The sequence below is a fragment of the Lampetra fluviatilis genome, chromosome 51 (assembly GCF_964198595.1).
Source record: "Lampetra fluviatilis chromosome 51, kcLamFluv1.1, whole genome shotgun sequence".
Taxonomy (NCBI): domain Eukaryota; kingdom Metazoa; phylum Chordata; class Hyperoartia; order Petromyzontiformes; family Petromyzontidae; genus Lampetra; species Lampetra fluviatilis.
In genome coordinates this window covers 7,987,161-8,000,573 of record NC_136325.1, presented here as the reverse complement: position 1 = coordinate 8,000,573, position 13,413 = coordinate 7,987,161, and the positions used below count along the sequence as shown (strand labels likewise).

Sequence of the window (13,413 nt, the reverse complement as noted above, 5' to 3'; positions counted from 1 at the left end):
GGTGAAGAACAGGGCTTCAGGGCTGTCGGAAAGACAGCGTCCGAATTCGGACGCTGTCTTTCCGACAGCCCTGTTCTTCATTTTATTATTTCCCTTCTACGTGACTTTACCGAAAGAACCAAGAAGATGAATCCCTGCAGTCACGAAAGCTTTAAATCGAAATTTAACAATTTTTTTTTTTTAATATTTGTGTTTCTCCCTTGTGATGGGACTTTGTCGGATGAACGTTGAGATGTATAAGGGCACGGGGTGAACAATTCGGTCTGAATTGGTGTGTAATAAGTTAGGGCATTGATAAGGGGTTGACAGGTTCGGAGTGCCATTAACCTCCAACTTCCCAGTTGAACACGTGTAGGCATTCTTGACCAATATCATCCATAATACAGGTTTTTCTGAGTTCGATCGCGTAAAAATGTGACGTTATTGGCCGTGTCGGGTGGTGGCGGGTTTAACGACACGTTTATATTGACGCCATCTAACCCACTTCGCAGTTCATTCGCGAAACCCCCAATAAAATATAATTCATCGCGGAACAATTCGCGTTTCCCACCCAAACAACCAACGGACCGCCAAACGGAGTTCGGGTGACATTTGTGACGTCATACAGCAGGTATTCGATTAAACGAGCCCCCCCCCCACACACACAGACATACATGACGTCACGGGGGTGGGGGTGAGCCGTCTCTTGTGACGTTGCTAAAGTGGGCGGGTTCGAAGGGAGCTTGATGATGACGTTGAAATCAGTGTTTAAATAAGGGTGACGTCATAGCAAGTTATCGGTGACGTCACTAATATGATGAGCTTTTGATACATAATTAAATATTTATTTAATACTGGAGGAATCCGATCATCTTTAAAGCTTTTAGGATTCATATGATAACATCAGAAAACACTTTTGTATGCAATTCTTATCAGATCCCATAGTGTTAAAAACTCTCCAACTCTCAATTCACTCCTTTGCCTCTTTATTAATGTGCTATGAAAAAAGGTCCATTGCCCGAAACGTTCCCTATTATATACAAGGAGCGAGAGAGTTTTGACGGCCGCGCAGTGTAATTAACGAATGTGAGTTTTGTTTAATTAATTGTAGCGATGTTGGTGACGTCATTAGATCGGCGGAGAACTTCGCATGCAACCACACGGACGTGACGTCATTAGATCGGAGAGGGAGGGGTCAACATTTACATATTTCCAACCGACGAACGCATTGATTATTTTTTACTGAGGGAACATGCTGAGTTTAATTTTAGTTTTTATTAATTGTGCTTCGTGCACCACTGCCTTAAACACCAGTGGCGTACACTCCAGTAATTTGTTTAATACTTACTAACGCGGCGGACATGACGTCACTCAAATGGTCATCGCCCCTCTCCCAAAAAAATATCTAGCTCCGCCCCCTCCCTCGTGGGCGGGGCTTCTTATATAAGCCGCGGTGACGTCACGGTTGATTGACAGGCGGGGTGCGACAGCGCATCGGACGAGGTGGCCATAGGAGACGAGGTGAGGAGAACGCGCTGATGTGGTGGTGGTGGTGAGGAGGTGGAGAAAGCGCTGTGGTGAGGAGAACGAGGCGGCAACGGGGAGCGGGATTGGCAAGCTCTCGGCGCGTTAACGCAGCCGTGAATAGGGCCCATTGTGGCTAAAGCTGCAAGTTTACATTGTGTGTGTGTGGTGGGGTGAGGGTGAGGGGTTATGGTGAGGGAGTGTTGGTGGCTTAGTGGTGAGCGAAGCTTGTCCCTCTGCCTGCTACTCACCTCACAGCACCTTGGTCTGTCACGTGCGACCTGCCAGCGGAACCAAATTTGACACTTCGCGTGACGGCCTCCCAAGTGCACCTAGCCTGGCACCAACGCCGTGGTGACGTCACCGCCGCCACTTTTGGGTCGAGGAATTGCGCGGCTGCTGTGGGTGAGGTGGACGTGGAGTGTGTGAGTGGTGAGGTGTGCAGGTGTGGTAGTGGTGAGGTGTGTGGGTGATGTGTGTGGTAGTGGTGATGTGTGTGTGTGTGATGTGTGGAGTCGTGAGCTGTGTGTGTGATGTGTGGTAGAGTGGTGAGGAGTGTGGTAGTGGTGAGGTGTGTGGGTGATGTGTGGGAGTGGTGAGGTGTGTGTGGAGTGGTGAGGTGTGTGTGGAGTGGTGAGGAGTGTGGTAGTGGTGAGGTGTGTGGGTGATGTGTGGGAGTGGTGAGGTGTGTGTGGAGTGGTGAGGTGTGTGTGGAGTGGTGAGGAGTGTGGTAGTGGTGAGGTGTGTGTGGAGTTGTGAGCTGTGTGTGTGATGTGTGGTAGAGTGGTGAGGAGTGTGGTAGTGGTGAGGTGTGTGGGTGATGTGTGTGGGTGATGTGTGGAGGTGGTGAGGTGTGTGTGGAGTGGTGAGGTGTGTGTGGAGTGGTGAGGTGTGATGTGTGGTAGAGTGGTGAGGTGTGTGTGGAGTGGTGAGCTGTGTGTGTGATGTGTGGTAGTGGTGAGGTTTGTGTGTTTGGAGTGGTGAGGTGTGTGTGGAGTGGTGAGGTGTGTATGGAGTGGTGAGCTGTGTGTGTGATGTGTGGTAGAGTGGTGAGGTGTGTGTGGAGTGGTGAGGTGTGTGTGTGTGGTAGTGGTGAGGTGTGTGTGGAGTGGTGAGGTGTGTGTGGAGTGGTGAGGTGTGTGTGGTAGTGGTGAGGTGTGTGGGTGTGGAGTGGTGAGGTGTGTGTGTGTGTGATGTGTGGTAGTGGTGAGGTGTGTGGTAGTGGTGAGGTGTGTGTGGTAGTGGTGAGGTGTGTGTGGTAGTGGTGAGGTGTGTGTGGTAGTGGTGAGGTGTGTGGAGTGGTGAGGTGTGCGTGTGTGATGTGTGGTAGTGGTGAGGTGTGTGTGGTAGTGGTGAGGTGTGTGTGGAGTGGTGAGGTGTGTGTGGTAGTGGTGAGGTGTGTGGGTGTGGAGTGGTGAGGTGTGTGTGTGTGTGATGTGTGGTAGTGGTGAGGTGTGTGGAGTGTGGTAGTGGTGAGGTGTGTGTGGTAGTGGTGAGGTGTGTGTGGTAGTGGTGAGGTGTGTGTGGTAGTGGTGAGGTGTGTGTGGTAGTGGTGAGGTGTGTGTGGTAGTGGTGAGGTGTGTGTGGAGTGGTGAGGTATGTGTGGTAGTGGTGAGGTGTGTGTGGAGTGGTGAGGTGTGTGTGTGGAGTGGTGAGGTGTGTGTGGAGTGGTGAGGTGTGTGTGGAGTGGTGAGGTGTGTGTGGAGTGGTGAGGTGTGTGTGGAGTGGTGAGGTGTGTGTGGAGTGGTGAGGTGTATGTGTGTGATGTGTGGAGTGGTGAGGCGTGTGGGTGATGTGTGTGGAGTGGTGAGTTGTGTGGGTGATGTGTGGTAGTGGTGAGGTGTGTGATGTGTGTGGAGTGGTCAGGTGTGTGTGTGATGTGTGGTGTGTGCGTGGAGTGGTGAGGTATGTGGGTGATGTGTGGAGCGGTGAGGGGTCAGTGTGTGTGGAGTGTGGGAGGGGGAGGTGTGTGTGTGTAAGGGAGCGGTGGTGCAGCGGTTAGCACGCTGCGCTATGAACCCGGCGACCCGAGTTAGATTCCCGCTCACGGCCAAAACCGGTGACGATTATCTGAACCGGTCCTGGGCCTCCAATAGGTCGACTCAGCCTCGAATGAGTACCTGGTGCGGTGTGTAAAACCATCCTCACTGGGGAGACAAAGGCGGTCGGGCGTGGTGTTGGCCACCCACCCCCTCGTGTGCCGTGCCGGCCTTCACAGGTGCTCGCTAACAGCACTTGCCCCAACAGGCTGTCAAGGCTATACGGGGGATCTTTGTCTTTGTATCTTTGTATGGGTGTAGGCGTGGTGTGTCTGTTGATGTGTGTATAGTGGTGGTTGTGTATGTGGGTGAGTTTGTGTAGGGAAAGTGGCTGCGTGCGCGTTGGGGTACTGGGCAGTGTACGCATACATGGTGGGGGTTTGTATTGTCTAACTTTGTGCGCAACTTTGTGTGTGTATAGGTGTGTGTGTGTAGGTGTTTGTGTGCAGTAGTGTTGGTGTGTGTGTGTTAATGTGATGGTTGTGTAGGCGTGCCTGCTGACAGCTCTTTCCCAAACAACCCCTATGCCTTTACGAGGGATCTGTGTGTGTGTGTCCACTTATTTAAACCCAGCAAACCTGACTTCGAATCCCAGGCGTTGTCATAGCCAGTGTATGAACGTGAGTACTGTGGAGACAGAGGCGTCTAGGTGTGGTTTTTGCCAAGGCTGTACAATAATAGATCTTGTGTCTCTGTGCGGGTGTGTAAATATTTCAGTTTGGCGGTACGAGTTGGTGTGTGTGTGTGCAGGTGTGAGTGTATCATCTTGTGATTGTCATTATCTGGTAAATGTGATTTCTATGCAGTGAGCAAAGCCAAAACATCACGTGGCCGGCATTATGCATCACTACCAAAGCTGTAAAAGATAAATAGTTGACGTGCCTCTTTTACTAAAGCAAGGTTTTTTTTTAAAGTGCTTGGCAATCGGACGGTGGGAGGAAATGCACAAGTGGAGCAGTGCGAGGGAAGATACAGAAAGAAAAGTTGGGTGACCTGCAGTGCGGTGAGTGGGTGGGTGAGTGGTTGAGTGCGTGAGTAGGTGAGTGAGTAGGTGAGTGAGTAGGTGAGTGAGTAGGTGAGTGATTGGGTGAGTGACTGGGTGAGTGAGTAGGTGAGTGATTGGGTGAGTGAGTAGGTGAGTGAGTGGGTGAGTGAGTAGGTGAGTGAGTAGGTGAGTGATTGGGTGAGTGAGTAGGTGAGTGAGTAGGTGAGTGATTGGGTGAGTGATTGGGTGAGTGAGTAGGTGAGTGAGTAGGTGAGTGAGTAGGTGAGTGATTGAGTGAGTGAGAGTGTGTTGTTGTGACCTGCAGTGTGGAGGTTGGGCGAGTGGTTGAGCGAGCGAGTGAGCGAGCGAGAGAGTGAGTGAGCGAGTCGCTTGACCGACTCCTCACCTGATGATGGACGCTTGTGTTGCGCCCAAAACGTCGTGATTTAATTTAGTTGTTTTAATTTTTTTAATTTTTTACCTACGTGACTTTACCGAGAAAACCAGAGTATGAATCCTTGCAGTCACGAAAGCTTCAAATCTAGAATTGGTGGAGCAATCCACGAGTGAAGTTGCCGTGGTCGTAGCAGCGATAAAAGAGTGATGTGGCCGCGTTGCCGTGTGATTGTCAAGATGCGATTCTGATGTTGTGTACCTGTGTTCCATGGCTCATCCAGCAGTGGGCTGACACTCCACTTTGTTATTTAATTATTGCTAAAGAAGATTAGTAACATTTCGATTTAAAGCTTTCGTGACTGCAGGGATTCATCTTCTTGGTTCTTTCGGTAAAGTCACGTAGAAGGGAAATAATAAAATGATAAAAATAAAACATAATAAAATAATTCTCACGACGTTTCGGCCACAACGCAAGCAGCCGTCCTCAAGGCGCCCTTCCCCCCCCCCAACCCAGCTTAAATATACGCTGCCAAGCTTGGTGGTGCCCATTCAGACGCTGTCTTTCCTACAGACCTGTTCTTCACCTGAGGACGGCTGCTTGCGTTGTGGCCGAAACGTCGTGAGAATTATTTTATTGTTTTATTTGTATTATTTTATTATTTCCCTTCTACGTGACTTTACCGAAAGAACCAAGATAAAGATTAGTAACAATTTAATATTGGCTTATGGGAGAAATGACTCGAGGCAGTGAGATTACACCCGGACTGCTATGCATAATAAGTTAAATATATATTTGTCACTTTAATAATAATACAGTGCAATTGGTATATTCGTGATATTAATTCTCATAGCGCAGGGATATAATCACAAAGGAAGACGCCGGTAGATTTTACAAACACAGTCTTGCGTAGTTTAATAGCACGGAGCGATGATGATGCTGTGTGCATCCCCATTGTGTCATTTGCAAGTCTTCACTCAATTTTTTGAACATGACTGCCGCCACACGATGGTCTACTCTCTCGAACGACGTCACGGGATCTTTAACGCCTGCTGTGCGAGAAGCATGCAGTATTAACCAGGGTGGCCTGCCGGATTAAAACCGCAAACTTTGGCAGACAAGCGGCGAACGCCGCTTTGTCAATCCGCTGCTGGATGAAAACCCTCCTCACTTCGTGTCGGCTCTGAGGGTTGCTTGACCATACTTCACCTCGCTGGTCAGTGTGGGGTTGGTCAATGGAGCGTCGAGCTTGGCAACTACAGTGAGGGAAGAAAGTATTTGATCCCCCGCTGATTTTGTACGTTTGCCCACTGACAAATAAATGATCAGTCTGTAATTGTAATGGTAGGTTTATTTGAACAGTGAGAGACAGAATGACAACAACAAAATCCAGAAAAACGCATGTCAAAATTTTTATAAATTGATTTGCGTTTTAATGAGGGAAATAAGTATTTGACCCCCTCTCAATTAGAAAGATTTCTGGCTTCCAGGTGTCTTTTATACAGGTAACAAGCTGAGATTAGGAGCACTCCCTTTAAGAGTGTGCTCCTAATCTCAGCTCGTTACCTGTATAAAAGACACCTGTTCACAGAAGCAATCAGATTCCAAACTCTCCACCATGGCCAAGACCAATCAGCAGAGAATCAAATACTTTTTTCCCTCACTGTAAACTCCACGAAGGCCCACTGAGCTGTGTAGATATTTTTCAGAAGCGACTTGGCTATCACAAATGATGGCCTCAACGAAGTGGCTTATCGCGCGGACATTTACAGTTGCAGCCAAATAATCTGAACGCACCTTGCTTCTAAATGTGGAGGGAAAAATCCGGAGGGCACGCAGAAAAATCCACGCGACCACGGGGAGAGAGAGATGCGCAAACTCGGACCTGGGACTGAAAGCGTGTTCAGGCATGAGCTCTGTGCGATTGGCATGGTTGGCTACGTACAGTGCGAACGAAGTTGAACATACATAAATACGTAGAACAGTTCCCTAACGGCGAGCGTACGCGATAGGGCGTAAAGATGTTCCAATGTGAAAACTCAACGTTCGTGCATTTAGCATGGTTGGCTACGTGCGGTGCGAAAGAAGTTTGACAATACGTTGATACAAACCAGCCACGTCGATCAGAGCCTCGCTGCAAACGTGGAGACACAAACCAAAAGCAAATTTTTTTTCACATATTTGCAAATGTGCCAAATGTGTTTTTGCCCTGGCAGCTACAACGTTGCCTTTCCGTACCGCCAATTAAATACACAAACACATTTCGATTTAAAGCTTTCGTGACTGCAGGGATTCATCTTCTTGGTTCTTTCGGTAAAGTCACGTAGAATGGAAATTATAAAATAATAAAATTAAACATAAAATAATACATATAAAACATAATAAAATAATTCTCACGACGTTTCGGCCACGGTAGACAGTCTGAGTCATTCAGACTCTGTCTTCTCGACAGACCTGCTCTCCACCTGAGGACGGCTGCTTGCGTTGTGGCCGAAACGTCGTGAGAATTATTTTATTATGTTTTATTTAAAAATTTTTATTATTTCCATTCCACGTGACTTTCCCGAAAGAACCAAGAAGATACACAAACACATGTCGGGACACGTTACAGGACGCCCGTGTATGCAAGGTCCCCCCCAACTTGTTTATAACACAGGTTTCTTTGGGCAGCCGCCAGGAACGCATTCGCAGTTTGCGTGTGTGGCATAAAACCAGCTTGAACAAGGGAAACAGAGCCACTGTACGTTCAGTTATCTCTTGATTATCCACGGGCAGATTATCCCCCCCCCCGCCGACGGAATATTTTTTTTAAAATTCTCGGTTGCTGAGCACGGGCCCAAAGTGTCAAGCGACGGTGAATGAAAAAGAACAGCACCGTTAAAATGAACAATTGATATATATTTTTTCGGTTGGGCCCACGTAATGATCTGGCCAAATCTGTGTCGCAAGGCCCCTCCGCTACCCAACACGTTGATTGTTTTTCGCGACTCGCTCGCTCACCGCTAAGGATGAATTGACGATTCTCACAACGGGATTCAGTCGTTTAGATTCGACGTTTCACTCGAGACTGCACCAAGCATCTGCAGGGCAGAGGTCGCAAACGGGTTTTGATTCCTTACCCGTACCCGGCCGCACCAGGGTCGCAAACGGCTACCCGTACCCGGTCGGGTACGGGTATCGGGTAGGGTACGGGTATCGGGTACCCGGTTGCGACCTCTGTCTGCAGGGTAAGGTCCAGGAAGTCAGAATAAATTCGAAATTGCTGCCTGGATTTTGGCTGTCTGGATTCAGATTATAATTGTGTGGCCTAAGTCAAACGCCTGTCCACTAACCACGAGTGACTTGCTTACGTTTCCTATACTTTGCACTCCTAACGTGTTCTTGTATTCATCTTCTTGGTTCTTTCGGTAAAGTCACGTAGAATGGAAATGATAAAATAATAAAATAAAAATAATAAAATAATTCTCACGACGTTTCGGCCACAACGCAAGCAGCCGTCCTCAGGTGAAGACCAGGTCTGTCCATTCTACGTGACTTTACCGAAAGAACCAAGAAGATGAATCCCTGCAGTCACGAAAGCTTTAAATCGAAATGTTCTTGTATTGTTTGTCGGTGTAGCTTTCTGACACCTCCCTATGTACTCCCCGTGGTCACGTAGATTATGATTAACACTAGATTAGAACGCTAGAGATTGTTTTGGACTCGCTTCTTGCAGCGTGCGATAGAGTTACACGCCGTCGAACCCATCGCTTGCGTGATGGCGACGGGGGGCGGTGATTTGACTCGTTGCTTCCTGCCCCGTGCGTGTAGCGAAAGTACGAGCTGCACAAAGTGCGAGGATGAATCGGGGTCCACGTACTCTGAGACCGCCGCTTGCTCTCTGACACCTTGCCGTACTTGATCGTGAATCGTAACATTGTCACTCCCCCCCCTCCCCGAACACGTACGTGCCAAGTTTGCATGATCACGGTTGCAAAAGTCAAAGGTTGACTTCGTTTTCTCTTTGAATGGAGCACGGCTATTATTGCTCTTAGTTTTTTCGGTAAAGTCACGTAGGTAAAAAATGAAATTTATAAAAATAAAATCATAAAAATCACGACGTTTCGGAGGCAACACAAGTTTCCGTCATCAGGTGGGACCTTCACAGCCAGATTTGCTGTGTCAAGTGAGGCAGGAATTCCAAGATGCAAGTTCTTATATACAAGTTAAGGGGGAGGAGAGGAAATCTGGCTGTGACGGTCCCACCTGATGACGGAGACTTGTGTTGCCTCCGAAACGTCGTGATTTTTATTATTTTATTTTCATAAATTTTAATTTCATTTTTTACCTACGTGACTTTACCGAAAAAACTAAGAGTATGAATCCTTGCAGTCACGAAAGCTTCAAATCTAGAATCACGGCTATTATTGCAAGAAGGGACGATGGTGGGTCTGGGGTGGGATGGGATTCTAAAGTGGAGCAGTGCGGCGGGGGAAGCCGGAGAGAACGAGTGTTGTGATCTGTAGCGTGGTGAGTGGGTTGGTGAGTGGGTTGGTGAGTGGATTGGTGAGTGGGTTGGTGAGTGGGTTGGTGAGTGGTTTGGTGAGTGGATTGGTGAGTGGGTTGGTGAGTGGGTTGGTGAGTGGATTGGTAAGTGGGTTGGTGAGTGGATTGGTGAGTGGGTGTGGTGGTGGTGGAGCACAGTGTGGTGAGGTGGGTGGGTGGGTGAGTCGGTAGGTGAGCATACCTGTCAACCCCTTATCAGACCAATTCAGACCTTTATAAATATAAATCTCAACATAAAAAAATATTTTATTATGTTTTATAATTTTTATTATTTTATTATTTCCATTCTACGTGACTTTATCGAAAGAACCAAGAAGATGAATCCCTGCAGTCACGAAAGCTTTAAATAGAAAAATAAATCTCAACGTTCATCCTACAAAGTCCCATCACAAGGGAGAAACGTAAACAAATAGATAAAAAAAATGATGCTCGTATTGAAACGGCTGTACGTTGTATGGACCTGAAAACTCAATTTCCCTGTACATGTATACGGGTAAACCGCATGGGTTGACGGGTACGGGTGAGCGAGCGAGTGAGTTGTTCCCACCGGCAGTGTTGTGGATGAGACGGAAACGTGATGCGGCCATACTTTCAGCCCCCTCCTTCTACAGAGAGTGTGTTGAGGTGAGTTAAAGTGAGATGATAGGGGGAGAGTTAGGGGATGAGAGTGGAGGGCAGTAGATGGGGCTGAGACGGGAGTGGCAGGCATGGGTCTGTCCATGTAGGGCCTTGAAGACGTTCAGTTTGATGTTGAAATTGATCCAGGATCTCACCGAGAGCCATCGGAGCGATGTGAGTGTCGTGGTGACGCGGCCTCTGAGGATTTTACTACGAGAGCACGCCGCAAGAGTGAAATAAACATGCAAGCGAGGCTGTTGCTAGCTTGACCAACACAACATCATGATCGATGACAACAACCATAACACAATGTGAATTCCTTGATGCGGCAGCGTCTAAATGTGCCCGCGTCTCAAGGCGCTGTTAAAAGGACCGCGGTCAAGTCGTACGTCTCCTTGTGAGCCTGTGGGTCTCTACTAGTCCATGGGTCTTCTAGAACAGTCTAAAGGCGAGAGTGAGGCACTGCGTCATCGACGATTCCTCTTGAGCCTGGACTCGTCTATGAGTGTCTCTATGCAGAGTGTGGATTTCCGTGCGGTTCCACATAACAATACTTTGTATATTCGTCTTAAGAGCTGTGTGTGAGCTCTGTGTGGGAGTTCTGTGCGAGTTATGTGTTAGTTCTGAATGAGCCGTGTGTGTGGCTTGTGTGCGCGTGGACAAGCCACTTGTTTTGGCTGCTGCTGGCACTTTGAAGCTTTGTTCGCTGCTGATTGAACCGTGCTCCATTCCCTAGCGCTTCTGGAAAAGTACAAGCACGGGTGAGCGAGCCAGACGCAGCTTAGACACACAGACGCACACACACACACTGCTCCCACGCATGCATGCATGTACACATACCAACTTACACCGCTCCCAGGCATGCATGCATGTACACAGACGCACACACACACTGCTCCCACACATGCATGCAGGCATGTACACACGCACGCACGCACACGCATATGCACGCACATACATAAAATACACAAAGACAAAGCTCCACTGTGTAGCCTTTACCAGACTGTTGGGGAAAGTGCTCTTAGCGAGAGTACCTTTCGAATGTTGGCACTGCACACGAGAGGCAGTGGTGTAGGTAGAAACCACGCCGGGTCGCCTTTGTCTACCCAGTGCTGATGTTTACACACTGCACCAGCTACTCATTTACGACTGAGACGATCTAGGGGAGGCCCAGAATGGGTTCAGATCTTCGCCACTGATGTTGGGTGTAGTCGGGAATTGGAACCTAGGCCGCTGGGTTCATAGCGCAGTTCGCTCACCACGCTACCGCTCCACCAATACCCTTACACACACACACGGAAGCTAGCATGATTAAACACAGCAACAACCGCCATTCGCCACTAAGTGGCGGTGACGTCGCCATGGCGCTTGTGCCAGGCTAGGTGCGCTTTGAGGCCACGTGAGGTATGCTGGCAGCAGGTCACGGGACAGACCCAGGTGCCATAGGGTTGACCGACTGAGATGACCCCTTGCGCTCCCCACTTGTGCCAACTGAATTTTAGCCCCCCCGGCGCTTCGCTCGTTGTTGTGAGCGTCGCTCCGACTGCCTCCCAAATGCCCAGTAACAAAACACTAACACACACACGCAGAGGCATGTTCACTCCTCATCTATCCACCCATCCAGTCTGTGGCTTGCACGAGGCATTTGGTTTCCTGACCTTCACACAGTGAGTTAACCTTAGACGTTCGCCTTTGCTAAGCCCCCTGTTGGTGTGGGAGTGCGAGTTTTTTTTGTGGGCATATTGTAAAGATCAGGGAGGGGATGATGATCACGCAATCGGGGTCGCCACCTTTCCTCCATACAAACCCAACCCAGACGGTGTTTCTCAATCCGCCTTGGTCTATGGCCAGCACAGCACTGCAGAGGACTCACTTTCAACACAACACCGGTACCGGATCTCGGCACAAATCAATTCCTGCCGCCCGAAAGCAGTGGACAATTTTCTGACTTCAAACGCAGACAGGTGGCCACCCTATTATGGAACGCCTTTTTGAGTGAATGTGTGTGTGTGTGCGGTATTGTTTTTTTATGACGTGTAAACATTTCCATTCGGGGAGACAAAAGCGGTCGACCGAGGTGCTGGCCACCCATCCTTTCTTTTTCTCCCTTCATAGGTGCTACTCGCTAACAGCACTTGCCCCGACAATCTGTTCAGGCTATACGGGGGATTTTTGTCTTTGAGTGAGTGAGTGAGAGGATGGGTGAATTGAGTTGATGGCTGAGTGAGTGACGGGCTAAGTGAGTGATGAGTGAGTGGGTGGATGAGTAAGTGACTGGATGAGTGAGTGATGAGATTAGTGAGTGACTGATGAGATTGGTGAGTGACTGGGTGGATGTGTAAGTGACTGTATGAGTGAGTGACTGGATGAGTGACGAGATGAGTGAATGAGCGAGTGGATGAGTGAGAGGATGGGTGAGGGAATGATTAAATGAGTGGGTGAGTGAGTGGGTGAGTAAGTAGGTGAGTGAGTGGGTGAAGGAGGTTCATATGGGGGTGCATCTTTGTCTATGGTTTATTTTTTGGGGGTGGAGGAAATTGTGGTAAAGATCAAGGCGACGAGCAAATCCCGGCGCCCGTGAGCGACGGGTTTCGCAAAGCAGTCCCGCGGGGGGGTGTGGATTCATTAGCGAGTCGCGGTGATCTCACCCTGTGCTTGATTAAATTTACACGCGCCTGTGGAGGACTGTAGACACATTGGCATGTCGTAGATGGGGCCGGGGGTGGTGGCGGTGGTGGCGGCTGCAGCAGTTGTGGCTGTGACAATCGGTGGTGGTGTTGTTGGCATTGGTGGTGGAATTGAGGGTCGTGGAGGCAGTGATATAGTAATGGCAGTGGTGGTGATGGTGGTGGCTTTCAGTTGTGCTCACTAATAGCACTTGTCCTAACATTCTGCGTGGGCTACACGAGGGATTTTTGTCTGTGTGTGTGTTGTACTTGCTGTGTGGGGAGCGGTGGTGTAGCGGTTAGCGCCACGCTGCGCTACGAACCTGGCTACCCGGGTTCAATTCCCGCTCACGGCCAACACCAGTGACGATTATCTGAACCGGTCCTGGGCCTCCCATAGGTCGACTTAGCCTCAATTGAGTACCTGGTACGATGTGTAAACATCGTGTGTGTGTGTGTGGAGTGGTGAGGTGTGTGGGTGATGTGTGGTAGTGGTGAGGTGTGTGTGTGTGTGGAGTGTGGGAGTGGTGAGGTGTATGTGTGTAAGGGAGCGGTGGTGCATCGGTTAGCGCGCTGCGCTATGAACCCGGCGACCCGAGTTGGATTCCCGCTCACGGCCAAAACCGGTGACGATTATCTGAACCCGTCCTGGGCCTCCCATAG

General features: G+C 49.2%; 1 protein-coding gene across 6 annotated transcripts in view; it reads left to right on the top strand.

Moving 5' to 3' along the window:
• Nucleotides 1–1,437: 1,437 nt before the first annotated feature.
• DIPK2A (divergent protein kinase domain 2A) overlaps nucleotides 1,438–13,413 on the top strand; it is a 29,212-nt gene continuing 17,236 nt past the window's right edge. Inside the window, exons 1-2 of one of the 6 annotated variants that reach the window (XM_078878615.1) lie at nucleotides 1,438–1,500; nucleotides 4,457–4,545. The gene's annotated coding sequence lies outside the window, so the exon portion shown is untranslated. Of the gene's footprint in view, nucleotides 1,557–3,804; nucleotides 3,915–4,456; nucleotides 4,554–13,413 lie in introns of those variants that run through there. The other 5 variants (XM_078878619.1, XM_078878616.1, XM_078878617.1 and 2 more) reach the window with 5 other exon arrangements.